Source organism: Rutidosis leptorrhynchoides, chromosome 2, assembly GCF_046630445.1.
Source record: "Rutidosis leptorrhynchoides isolate AG116_Rl617_1_P2 chromosome 2, CSIRO_AGI_Rlap_v1, whole genome shotgun sequence".
Classification (NCBI taxonomy): Eukaryota; Viridiplantae; Streptophyta; class Magnoliopsida; order Asterales; family Asteraceae; genus Rutidosis; species Rutidosis leptorrhynchoides.
In genome coordinates this window covers 134,076,158-134,090,842 of record NC_092334.1, presented here as the reverse complement: position 1 = coordinate 134,090,842, position 14,685 = coordinate 134,076,158, and positions in this window count along the sequence as shown.

The window sequence follows — 14,685 nt, the reverse complement described above, 5'->3', positions numbered from 1 at the left end:
ATTGTTACAATGATATAGACGACTCTCTTAAGCCAACTACACTCTCCAAAATATTTAACTAATACAATTCTCAAACAAAGGTAAGAAAGAAATAATCCAATACTTAAAGTGTATTGATTGGTGCAAATTGAAATGAAGACTTAGCCCTCCTTTTATAACCAAGTCACCTACCTCCAACTTTCTCCTCCCACATATGTGGGATAACATCCTTCACAAAGTAACCATATCAATTCTTTTCTATCAAAAAATAAAACCAACAAGTTTCTTGGTGTGTGTTTTAGAGAATTATAAAAAATGTCTTTTTAGTGTCATTGGATGCCAAATAATTTGATGATAAAAGAAGAAAAGAACCAAAGGTGCTTTCAAGTTACAGGTTTTGGTATTATTATTGTTTTTGTGTCAAGTGTATTTTTGCCTCCTGCTTGTAAGTAAACAAAAGATTGTGTTTGTATGTATGTATGTTTTCATGAAACAAGAAGGTTGTAATTTGATTGGCTAAAGTTTTTCATACCTGAATCTCATTGGTTGAGATTATAATGTCATGGCCATTTGTTTTGTCCCCACGAAAGAGAGCACAAAGGATCATTTTAGTTAGGCCACTCCTTATCGTAACTAAACTATTCATCCTCTTAACCTTTCACATTAGCGCCACATGAACACTAATATTCTATAACTAACTCATAACTAAACACTCCTTATCATGGCTAAAACAATACTCCTCTTAATATACAACGTACAAGCAATAAAACATCAAGTCTAACAATAAAAAGTCACTGGGACTCACAATTCCTATAACTAACCTAAACACTTCCATTGAATCCATGGTGAGTGCGGGTAACTAACGCAGGTAACTAAGCCGTGCCTATGCTTCATTATGGGTAACTACGGGTAATGAGCGGGTAATGACGGATAATGAAACCATAGGGAGTGGTCTTAGTATTCATTACTTCTCGTTAGAATTAGGACTGATATTGTAATGCTTAGGGACTCGTGGTGTACTAACAATTCACACCAAAAGTTGATAAAGTTAACAATCTTGTTATTGTCTACGGAGTAGCAAGATTCACAAGACTGTTATGCTTATCTACCTATTTACGGTTGCATGGTAACTGATACTCCATATCAGTTAGCGAATGTCATGCCCTAAATTTCGGGCCATAAATCTTGCAAAACTGTAACATATTTTCAAATGCTTAAAATTGACATCAACTTATTATTGGATCACTATATTACTATTTGCTTACAACTAAAAAAACACCACTCAAAACGTACATTGCATTGCCACAACTCTGCTAAATTTTGCTAATAAGAAAGGAAACGGCTGCTCATGAAACAACCTCACAACTAACAACCGAAAACCGCTCGCTTTTTTGAAAAAAAAAAAAGACACGCATACGGCACATCTTAAATAGATGTGGCACATTCTACACACACGATGCATCCAACAACCAGAAGCGCATTAAAACAATCACATATATCACATCCCTTTAGTCAGATGCGGCACATCTAACCCATGCAGCCCAAAACCAGATCATTTTGACCCAATTCAACCATTCTGACACCAAGACATCAAACCACAAAGTACAATAGCCTCAAACCTGGAACATTTTTCACAACATATTTCTTTCAACAAAACTATATTATTGAACAAATACACAGAGAAATAACCTTCCAATCACCGGAAGCAAATCTTTCAATCACATGAAGTTGAAAAATTACAATAAATCAAAAAACCCTAATTACAATCAAAGATTGTAACTAAATAATAGTTCACACAGTCACTCACTAACAAGTTCAACAGATTTGAACTTGTTTATACTCACAGTAGCAGTAATTGAATCAATACAAGATGAAACCCTAATAGGGTTAGAGAGAACAACCGAAGGAGAAAAACATATACAGATATGAATAAATTAATTAAATAAAAACTATTTATAATAACCTAAGTTTCAAAACAGCCCCTCAGGTTCATTCTTTAGTTCAGCAACCGAGTCTTTAAAATTCCACTTTATAACACCCCGCCAAAATCGCCATTGACGCGGATGTTAACTCTGGTCCCGGTGCATGGCTTGACAGCAAAGTTCTACAACGGAAGCAAAATATCTAAGTACTTGAGATAAAACATGCTTAAAAGTGGCAACTAAAAGGTTGGTGAAGTTCATATGTTTATCAATAGTAACCAAGGTTTTAGACCACAAGATTTCGTTTATAACGTTTTGATATAGGCATATCAGTTGAAATTAGTGCTGAAGTATATGATATCGAGACTAAACAAATTTACCCCATAACACTTTATCCGCTTCGTGTCGTTAAATCATTATCATGTATCCATTGACCAACGGTCACCTGGATAGAGACGTTGCTCTCAATAGGCCTACTCACAATAATTAAGTTTGCATTTATACGTAGCAACTAACGATATCATGGCAGGGATTTAGCATGAAACATAGCATGGCAGCACAATTATAGTTTGAGTACTTGTGTCTAAAGCGTAAAACAATTTAAAAGCAAGCATGTGTCTCACCCCAAATGTTGTAAAACAGTTATGAAATAGTAAAAAGCGGGGCTATGAAGTTCACCTTAACAGTAGATGAAGTTTCCACGAAAGAGAAGAATGAACGGGAGTAAACGACCGGGATCTTAACCTAGAGATATAAGCTTGGTCATTAGTTTGTCCAATCTAACGAGTAAGTGTTCATAATCGGTGCTATCAAGTAAGTCAAAAGATGACCAGATGCGGGGGTCAGGAACTTTCAGCTAGACTTAGTCTATAACCTTTTGTTTAATCTAAAACCGTATTCCCATAAGTAGCTGAGACATCATCCCGTGATCGCAAGTAGCGGTGAAGCTTGTATAAGCCATACGTTATCGGTACGATTATAGTTTTCACTTATTATGTGTGTATAGGAATACAACACGATTACTATTATATATCATATGTGTTATAATACTTAATGTTTATATTTGTTTTTAATATATTACTAATTAGTAAAGTATTATATAATAAATTATACTTAGTTAAATTAAGATGCTAGTTTATAATATTATGATGTTATCTTATAATGTTATCACCTTTTTAGTAAATTAGATAAGTTTTATCCACTCTTAAGTTATTCCAATTTTATCTTTTCTCAAATTTATATCCCATTAATTTGAATTCATGTGACTCCCAGTACAAAACCATCGTGTACGATTCGTCAACAACAGGATCTTTACACGGTCAAGTACTACATGCTGTTTGAAAACCAGTTTTGCATTCATAAAAGACATTGCGTTTACAAAAGATAACGTGACACAAAGGTCATTTACAAAGTCATTATTTGAAAATAACATAAACTACGAATGCAAAAGAAAAGTTCCATGATTGAGACATCTCTTAGATTATGCAGCGGAATTCTAGCACAGCAGGTCCTTAACAGCAAGTCTAAACACCAAGACAGCAAGTTTAAACAGTGGAAGCAAGATACCTCTAAGCACCTGAGAAAACATGCTTAAAAACGTCAACAATAATGTTGGTGAGGTATAGTTTAAATTGTAACAGTAATATAAGATTGACCACGAGATTTCAATGTTTCAAAACAGTATGAAAAGTATATGTATAACCGTGGGCACATGGTAACTAGACTTAACGTAAATATAAATATCACCCCCTAAAAGTACACCTAACGAGTGCGTATGTCCTCGAAGTATTAAACACCCGTTAAATGCTAGCGCGACTAGCCCGAGTGGGGATGTCAAATCCTATGGATCCATATCTAATATTCGCGTTCACCGGTTCAAAAACCAATGATTAAACGTTACCGTGCTAAGGGGAATCTTTATGCCGTTATATAACCCACACATATGTAAAGTTTAAGTACTCGTGTCAAGTAAGTAAAACATAAAAAGCGCATGTATTCTCAGTCTCAAAAATAGTATAAGTAAAAAGAGAAGCTATAACTCACAGTGATAGGAGCGGTAAAGTCGATAATGAAAGTACGCAAGTAGTAAGTTGGTCCGAAAGGTCGTTGAAACGACCCGTCAAAGTACACTTGATGACCATCGTTATCTTGGTCCCACAGCTTGATCATAACTCTATATGAATTTGATAAATAACCTTGCATTCTTTATTTAAAAATGATTTCCTATAAAGGAAACCTACCAAAATGTGTAAGTTTAGAAGAACCATACATTATTACTTAACCAAAAGTTGACCAAAACAAGTCAACAACATCCACTATTAAATGTATCAAAATAGAATGCAAGTTAATGTTTAACAAAAGCTGCCATCATAAATATGCAGACTCTCTAAGCACAGCGAAAGCAATCAATCATGAACCTGAGAATAAAACATGCGAGTAACTGTCAACAAAAATGTTGAGTGAATTATAGGTTTAATATTGCAAATAGTATTTAATTTAAACCATAAAAATTTATGTTTGAAAACATAAAAACTCCTTTTTGGACCACAAAATTATATGCTAGAAAACATATAAAAACATTATTCCATTTTCCATGAGCCACCTGGTAACCACTTAACCATTTATTTATCCTTGCCAAACACAATAAATAATATACACCGAACAAGTGTATCTTCAACTAAATACGAAGTACTAAACATTCCGATTATAAATTGCTAGCGCGATTAGCTCGAAATGGGGTTATCAAACCCGATAGATCTATCCATAGAATTCGCGTTCACCAGTAGAAACCAGTGATTACAGTTACCAGATTAGGGAATATTTTTGTTCAACTCACAATAAATAATTTAAATCAACTTCCACATGTGTCCACAATATAAAATAAATTGCATGTATTCTCATCCCAAAAGATAGAAAATGAGACTATAACTCACCTTAATAGCAAACGAAGTAACCACACAAATATGCGAATAGCAAACGAAGTAAAGTGATCAGGAATGATCACAACGCCGACCTATAAATAAAGCAGGTCAATATAAATAACTAACTTAGGTCAAGTCTTAGTATGATAGTTATTGTACATGTTGTAAGTAGACATAGAACAATACTCAACATGCATCGGTTTGATCGAAACAACGTACATACACACACTTTCTATTTTTAGAAAGTTTCTATTTTTAGCAGGTTTCCATTTTTGGAAAGTTTCTATCTTTGGAAAGTTTCTATTTTTGGAAAGTTTCTATTTTAGGAAAGTTTCTATTTTTGGAAAGTTTCCAAATTTAGAAAGTTTCTATTTTTAGAATGTTTTAAGTTAGGAAAGTTTCCTTATTTAGAAAGTCAACAAAAGTCAACTGAAAGTTAAAGTCAACCGAAAGTCAACTCAAAAGTCAACCTCGATCAAACATAGTCAACATTAATTTTAAAAGTATAAGTTATAATAATAATATAAGTTATAATGTAAATTAAAGTTAAATATGTATAATTATGTCATAACATAAGTTTAATTAAATTAAAATCAATTATTAAAGTTAACATAAGTTTAAATGATATATTTAATATAACATAAGTATTTAATTAATTAATTAAATATTAGTCAAAATATAAGTATTATTAATTAATAATAAAACTTAAATTATATCATAAGTATTATTAATTAGTAATGAATTATTAATCATATCATAAGTTTCTAATTATAATTATTAAATCATCAGTATTTAATAATTAAATTATAATTAAATAATAACTAAGCCTTATAATAATTAAATAATTAATTAATCCTTATTATAAGTCTTATTATAATAATCTCATAATATAAGTTCAATACTTACCATAAGTATTTTTCATTAATAATAAAAGTATTATTAATCACAAGTTTAATTAACTGTTTAATTAAATCATAATTAATTAATAAATGATATAATAAATATATATCATAAGTCTTAAATTAAATTGATTAATTTTTATATCATAAGTAATTTATTAATAATGAAATTCATTATTTATATCATAAGTCATAATTAATAACCATAAGTTTTAATTAAAAGTTCGTCGGGTCATAACTTGAGCCCCGGGAATCAGTTTTCGGCTAGCCTTATATATATCTTCGCCTAACCAACTCACCCGACACCTTAATATGCTTAATAAAATCCCAAGAACAGTCACAAAGTCGTGACTTACAGCCCTTAATCAGTTTGGATCTTTAATCCGCTCAAAAACGTGTTTTAGTCATAACGGGTGATCCGTGGCTCGGATTTCGATGACCCGAACATGAAAGTTCATCCCATAATCAATCCTAACACACTAGTACACCCTAAAGACTCAAAAGATGATAAAAAAAGTCGGACCATACCTGTACCAATTCGTTTTCACAATTTAATTTCAATAAAACACCATTTTAATCATATCTAGAGCTCCGAGAATCGAAATGACATGAATCCGGAGTCTATAATTAATGTCTTGATGATAGAAACTCATATAAATACTTTAATTTCACTTTTATATCAGTTATATATACAAAAAACAACAATCAAACCGCTGTCCCAAAACAATCAAACCGAAAACATGAATTAACGAGCACTTCTACGCATACAATCAACAATACGATAACATATAATCATCATACTACTAATATAACATATAAAATCAGTAAAATAAATGAAAATTTTGAAAAGCTAGGGTTAGGGTTTATACCCTAATCAAGAATCAAATGGTATGAACATGTAGAGCACGATGCGGTGAATCCGGAAACAATGAAAGCCCTAAATCTCCAAGTGTAAATTGTTGAAGATAATGATGGTGTTGGTGAAGGTAGGTGATGGCCAAGGAAGCAAGGAGGAGAAGAAAAAAAAAAATAAAATGGTTGCTAGGTTAGAAATGGGATGAATTTTGTGATTTTGATCAAAATAATCACAAGTTACAAGGAATGGCAAAACCAACCCCTCCCCTTTGACATTTTAGGCCAAAAACAGTAGGGTGGGCCCCCTTAGTGGGCCATTTGATATAAGACTAAAAGCTTTTAGCCCGAATGCCCGAACGAAGCCAGAAACGCGAAAACACCGCTACGCGATTAAATATTCGGAGAGATAACATATACGCGACAAATAAAATATATAAACACTATATATAACCATATGATATAAAAATATCATATTTAAAATAATTTGGATTTAAAAATCCCAAAAGTCTGACCGTTGGTTTGAAAACCGATAAGATTCGCTGGATAGAAATCCACGACACGTAGAAACGTACAATTTAAAATATGAATACAAATATTCATTTAACACATAATAATTAATATATTATTACAAAAATAATAATATAGGTCATAGAAATGACGTGGCACGAATAACAATTAACGTTCGTTAAATAATTAACGGAAAAAGATAACGGAAAAAGTAGGGTCGTTACAGTACCTTCCCGTTACGGAAATTTCGTCCCGAAATTTAAGCAGGTGCAGGGGTTGACTCAGCATCTGGGAACAAATGCGGGTACTTCTACTTTATCTGATCTTCACGCTCCCAAGTGAACTCGAGACCGGGTCTGGCGTTCCATCTAACTCGGACAATAGGAATTCTACTCTTCTTAAGAGTTTTAACCTCTCGATCCATGATTTCAACAGGTTCCTCAATAAAATGTAGTTGCTTATCAACATGAAGTTCCTCCAGCGAAATAGTTTCATCGGCCTCGGCCAAACACTTCTTCAAATTCGATACATGAAAAATGTCGTGAACAGCACTGAGTTCTTGTGGCAATTTCAAATGATAAGCCACGGGTCCAACTCTCTCAATAATCTCAAAAGGTCCTACAAAACGAGGATTCAACTTTCCCCTTTTACCAAACCGTATCAAACCTTTCCAAGGTGATACCTTCAACATAACACGATCACCAACCTGAAATTCAATATCGTTCCTTCTCTTATTGGCATAGCTCTTTTGCCGACTTCTGGCTGTTCTCAAACTTTCCTTAATTTGTACGATCTTCTCGGTAGTCTCATGAATAATTCCTGGACCTGTGAGTTAAGCATCCCCAATCTCATTCCAGCAGACAGGAGGCCTACACTTTCTACCATACAGCGCTTCAAAAGGTGTGGCTTAATACTTGCATGATAGCTGTTATTATAAGAAAATTCAGCTAGTGGCAAGTACTTATTCTAACCATTACCAAAATCAATGATGCATGCTCGTAACATGTCTTCCAACGTTTGAATGGTCCTTTCACTCTGACCATCTGATTGTGGATGATAAGCAGTGTTCATATCTAACTTAGTTCCCAAAGCATCTTGTAAGGACTACCAAAACCTCGATGTAAATCGACTGTCTCGGTCCGAAATAATAGATACGGGAACACCATGTCTAGAAACAATCTCCTTTAAATACAAACGAGTAAGCTTCTCCTTCGAATCTATTTCCTTAATTGGCAAGAAATGAGATGACTTAGTGAGTCGGTCAACAATCACCCAAATGGTATCATAACCACCCACAACTCTCGGTAACTTCGCAATAAAGTCTATCGTAATACCTTCCCACTTCCACTCGGGAATCTCAGGTTGTACCAAAAGTCCAGACGGTTTCTGATGTTCAGCTTTAACCTTAGCACAGGTCGAACACTTAGCTACATATGTAGCCACATCACCTTTCAAATTAGGCTACCAATACAGCTCCTTAAGGTCATGATACATCTTTCCTGAACCAGGATGAATAGAGTGCCTCGACTTATGAGCCTCGTCTAAAACAAGTTGTCGCAGATCACCAAACTTCAAAACCCAAAGACGTCCCGCAAAAATACCGAGTGCCATCGGTTCATACCTCAACCTGTTTACTTAAGCCTCTGACCTTCCCGTTACGAAATTCTCCTCCTTCAAGGCTTCTTGCTGAGCTGCAAGAATCTGCCTGGCGAGGTTTATTCGAATGGTCATGTTTGAGGCTCTAAACCTGCGAGGTTCAATTCTCTCTTTTCGACTTAACGCAACGGCCACAACATTGGCCTTTCCCCGTAATGGTTAAAGGAGTTCACAATCATAATCGTTCAATAACTCAATCCATCTTTGCTGTCTCTAATTAGCTGTTTTTAATCAAGAACATGTTGAAGACTTTTGTGATCAGTGTACACTGTACTTTTGACCCCATAAAGATAATGTCTCCAAATCTTAAGCGCAAACACAACAGCTCCTAACTCTAAATCATGGGTCATATAATTCTGCTCGTGAATCTTCAACTGGCGTGACGCGTACGCAATAACTTTCTTTCGTTGCATCAAAACACAACCAAAGCCCTGACGCGATGCATCACGATAGACGACAAAATCATCATTACCCTTAGCTAGCGACAATATCGGAGTGGTAGTCAACTTCTTCCTCAGAGTTTGAAAAGCAGTCTCTGGTTCATCCTTCCACTCATACTTTTTCCCCTTGTGCGTTAAAGCAGTCAGAGGTTTCGCTATACAAGAGAAATCTTGAATGAACCTTCTATAGTAACCTGCCAACCTTAGAAACTGACGAATCTAAGTAGGAGTTTTTGGAATTTCCCACTTTTCAATCGCCTCAATCTTTGCAGGATCAACTTGTATTCCCTGTTTACTAACAATATGTCCAAGGAATTGAACCTCTCGTAACCAAAAAGCGCACTTAGAGAATTTAGCGTACAACTCTTCTTTCCTCAACAGATCAAGCACTAACTTCAAATGTTCTTCGTGCTCTTCATCACTCTTAGAGTAAATAAGGATGTCGTCGATGAAAACAATAACGAATTTGTCCAGATAGGGTCTACACACACGGTTCATGAGGTCCATGAACACAGCAGGTGCATTTGTCAATCCGAACGACATAACAAGGAATTCGTAGTGACCATAACGGGTGCTAAATGCGGTTTTCGGAACATCAGTTTCTTTAACGCGCAATTGGTGATAACCAGAACGAAGATCGATCTTAGAATAAACAGACGAACCTTGAAGTTGATCGAACAGATCATCAATTCTCGGAAGAGGGTAACGGTTCTTAACTGTAAACTTGTTCAACTCGCGATAATCATTAAACCATCGGAACGAACCACCTTTCTTCTTAACAAACAAAATAGGAGCTCCCCAAGGGGACGAACTGGGACGAATGAAATATAGTTGCAACAATGAAGGAAGAAATATATGGAGTAGTTACATCGGTGGCATAAATATTTAAGGCAATTCTCTCAAAGGAGATAACGAGGATCATAGACTTCAAAGTAAGTTTTCATTACATTTTCGAAAGGAAGATGTACGAAAGGTGTGATCTTTCAACGAGAGTGAACTTCCTTGTACAATGAGCGGGGAAATCTAGGACTCATCCATATTCTTAAATTTATGTGCGGATGAAAAGAACGCGAATCATGGGTTATAAAGAATGGCTGACTCCAGGTGAGATGTATCTCCAAAAATAATTTCATGCACCTCAAAGTATTGAATCCTAGGATTGATGTTTATGAGGGTGTTGCGGTTAATAGCGAATATTGAGAGTAGAAACTCCTCAAATGGTCTGGTGTAATATATATCCATGATATCCACTATAACAACAGTTGGGGTAGAAACCCACCTAGTGCCTTTTCTAAAATAAGGTGACCACCGAGTGTACCCCAGAAAATTGATTTATCGGTCCGCGTTTCGGCCATGTCCAACCATAAGAGGGAAAATTTTATGAGCGCAAATACTTTCTAACAATTTTTAAAAAACCGGCATCCAAAGTGGTGTAAGAGTTTCTATCAATGAACTTAATGGTAAGTTTCATCCTTAAATGGAGGATGAGAAGAACTGTGATCCAAACACTCAGTAGAGTAACACGAAAATTTGATAAAATCGATCAAAGGAGTTTTGAAAAAGCTCTAAACGTTTGACGTGACAACATAAACGGAACAAAGTTCTTAGTAATTTAGAAGCATATACAATGTGTACCATTTTATATAAAGCAAATTGACTTAGTCAAATAGCTGTTTAAATGAGTGGTTTTAAAATAATTTTGAAGGTATGATTTAGTATATATACAAGCCAAAATAGGTAAGGGTAAATTTATTTATTTGAATCCATACGTACATATATGATTTTATAAATTGTATACATGACAAAATATTTCATTACTTCTATTCGCCCATAATCCCGTTAGAACCTCCCAATTAGACAAATGTGTAAAACTCCCGATGATAAACAGAGTATCTGTATTTCAGAGGTTACAAGTTGAAGTAAGATCGTGGATGATCGAGTAAAGGACTTGAATCGTCGTGCGACATTTGACCAACAAATTTTACGAGGTCATGAAAACCAATGAGTTAAATGTTGTTTTAACTATTATCAGGACACAAGTACTTGGGCCAAAACTGTTCCCGAGCGAAGCTGTTGCTAACAAGCGAGTTATGAAGGATAGAGCATGAGATACATAATCTGGTTAAAACGAGCTTCTCGTATATCAACAAATAAGATAATGAATATTTTCCCTATCCATGTAATACATCAGAACTTCTGAATGAGTAGTGTAAAATTTTTCTTTGACTCGCTTTCTATTCCTCATGTCACAATATTGGGACTTCTTTATGAATTAACGTAATATAATCACGTTAGCCTGACGCCATTATATTTCACTAATTCATAGTTCCATTCCAATAGCACTACATGAGGTCAGGACACGCGATCAACCTCGAATTTCCACACAATTTCTCTAAAAACGATTTCTTAAACAATGTGCTAAGGATAGCACAAGAGACAAAAACATCAAAAGTGTAACGTCCTCCCAATAGGGTCTGGAAGGAACGTCACTAATATCAAAACATACCAACATATTATAATAAACGAGAACAATACTAAATGATGAATTTAACTTTAATGAGTACGCAGCGGAAAATGAAATGTCGTTACAATGACAGGAATAACAATATCGTAAATTTTCACATGCAGAAGTAATAAATGCGATATCTCTTGATCCTATGTCCAAGTAGCATCACATAAGCGGTAAGTATAAGAGCTTGAATCAAACAGCACCTGAGACAAAACATGCTAAAGTGTCAACCAAAAAGGTTGAGTGAAGTTCATAGGTTTAACAAAAAGTTTGTCGTTGTTTTAGACCACAAGATTTAGTTTGTAAAGTTGATCTCCCACAGGATCAAAAAGTTATGCCAATGCGTGATATTTAGACTAAACGTTCAAGTTTTGCCCCATGACAAGTTGTGTCTGTCCTTGTCGGTTTAATTTCATTATTAAGTAATACAATGACTTGGTCAAATGTATCGGGGACGTTACTCCCGATAGGCCTACCCCCAATAATTAAGCATGCCGCAGCAATTAAAAATATCACTGTAGGGACTTAGTCGGACATAGCCGGGTATAGCATAGTTTAACAGTTTGGTACTTGTGTCTAAAGTGTAAAAAGTAAAAACAGCATGTGTCTCACCCCAAGTAAAAGTAAGTAAGTTTCCTAGCAATAAAGAGGGGCTATGAATTCACCTTAGTAAGTAGAGAGAGAGTTATTCCTCGGAATAAAGAGTTGAACGAGTGAGCAGGAAAGTCAACCTATTGACATTTAAGAGTAGTTAAGTGTTTTGCCCATGTTTAAGTTTAAGTATGTGTTTAAGTATAGTTTGTTTTACTAAGTTTCTATTCCTAGTAAGTTATTATTTTTATAAAGTTTCTTATTTTACTAAGTTTCTATGACTAGAGAGTTTCTACTTTTATCAGTGTTTTCCATTTTAGGATACTTGCCGTATTAGATAAGCTTCCAATCACCCCTTTTCCTTCGAATGGCTAATTTAGATCTAGGGGCTTGAGCTATTGGACCCTTTAAATCAGAAATCCAAACCCTCTGCCTAGAATCTCATAGAAACCATTCGTCAAGAAAGTTCGAAGATCTATACATCTCTAATACATATCCCAAAATGTTTTTATGTTACAATATAAGTAGTAGGTTATAGGTGCTAGTAATAGTAATAGTGTATACATGTTATTTATTTTATTTTTAATTGCATATAATTTATAACATTATTTACATGTTTCAGTAAAAATAATAACCTAAGTAAAAAGTAAAAAGTAAAAAAAATAAAAAGTAAGAAAAGAATACTTACTAGTAGTAATTCTTCAAAGAGAGAATGAGAGAAATTTTGGTGTGAGTTTGAATGAGAAATGAGGGGTATTTATACTTGAAAAAATTAGGTAAAAAGAATAAAATAATTAAAAGAAAAAGAAATATTTTAATTCTTAATGGGATTTTAAAATTAAAAATTATTAAATGTTAGGTCATGGGATAATGCACAAAATAAAATAATAAAAGTAGTTTTTCCATTACAATTTTTAATTAAAAAGTAATTTATTTATTTATTTTCATTTATTTTAAGGATTTTTTTTATATAAATAAACAAATTGATTTAATGCTTTTCCAAGAATATTTGTCAATAATATTTTATTTTATTTTTATTTTTTTTATTTAATTAATAAATACAAATTTTGCATAAAAATAATAAATAATTCGGTATTTTGTATTTTTAATAATAATTATGATTTTAATTATTAAACTATAGTTTTAGTAAGTTTGTAAATATTATTACATTTATATATAATTGAATTTATTATATAGTTAAATATATAATACATTAACTAAATAATAAAAGTGATACAAAGTTTATATACTTAGTTAAATTATGTCAAATTATATAAATTAATAATATATTATTTATTTAAGCGTACATTGTTGACTAAAAAATTACTATTCGGTCAATATTTAATTGTATATAACAACCCTTAATACATATAGTCAGACATATAACCCTAGGGTTAATTCAGTAATTTAGAAGTCGAAAAGTGAGGGTTGTTACAGTATCTCTCCGTTAATAAAAACTTCGTCCTGAAGTTTTAGGTAGACTTCTCGGATGCATCAGCGGTTGAGAAGAGATGGGGATATTTCTGTTTCATTTGGTCTTCACGTTCCCAGGTATACTCGGGGCCACGTCGTGATTCCAACGGATCTTAACAATAGGTATGGTGCTTTGTTTTAAGCGTTTAGCAGATCGACCCATGACTTCTACGGGTTCCTCTATGAAGTGCATTTTATCATCAATGCGAATGTCATCTAAAGGAATAACGAGAGTGTCATCAGCGAGACACTTTTTAAGATTCGAGACATGAAATACGTCGTGTACGCTGCTAAGTTCAGCAGGTAATTCTAATCGATAAGCCACGGGTCCGATCCTTTCAGTAATCTTGAAGGGTCCAACAAAACGCGGACTTAGTTTGCTTCGTTTACCAAAACGAACGACGCCTTTCCAAGGGGATACTTTCAACATGACTTTATCACCAACTTGGAATTCCAAATCTTTCCGACCTTTATTAGCATAGCTCTTCTATCGGCTGTGGGCAGTTTCTATTCGTTTCTTAATCTGAACTATCTTTTCGGTTGTCTCGTGTATGATTTCAGGACCAGTTAACTGTCTGTCCTCTAATTCATCCCAGCACAGTGGGGATCTACATTTTCGTCCGTATAAGGCCTCAAAAGGTGCAGCCTTAATACTTGAGTGGTAACTATTATTGTAAGAGAATTCAACCAAAGGCAAATGTCTATCCCAGCCTTTGCCGAAGTCGATAACACAAGCGCGAAGCATATCTTCCAATGTTTGAATGGTTCGTTCACTTTAACCATCGGTTTGCGGATGATAAGCAGTACTCATGTCGAGTTGAGTTCCAAGAGCAGTTTGTAAAGATTTCCAGAATCTGGAAGTGAATCTACTGTCGCGATCGGATATGATTGATATAGGAACACCATGACGAGAGACAATTTCTTTGATATACA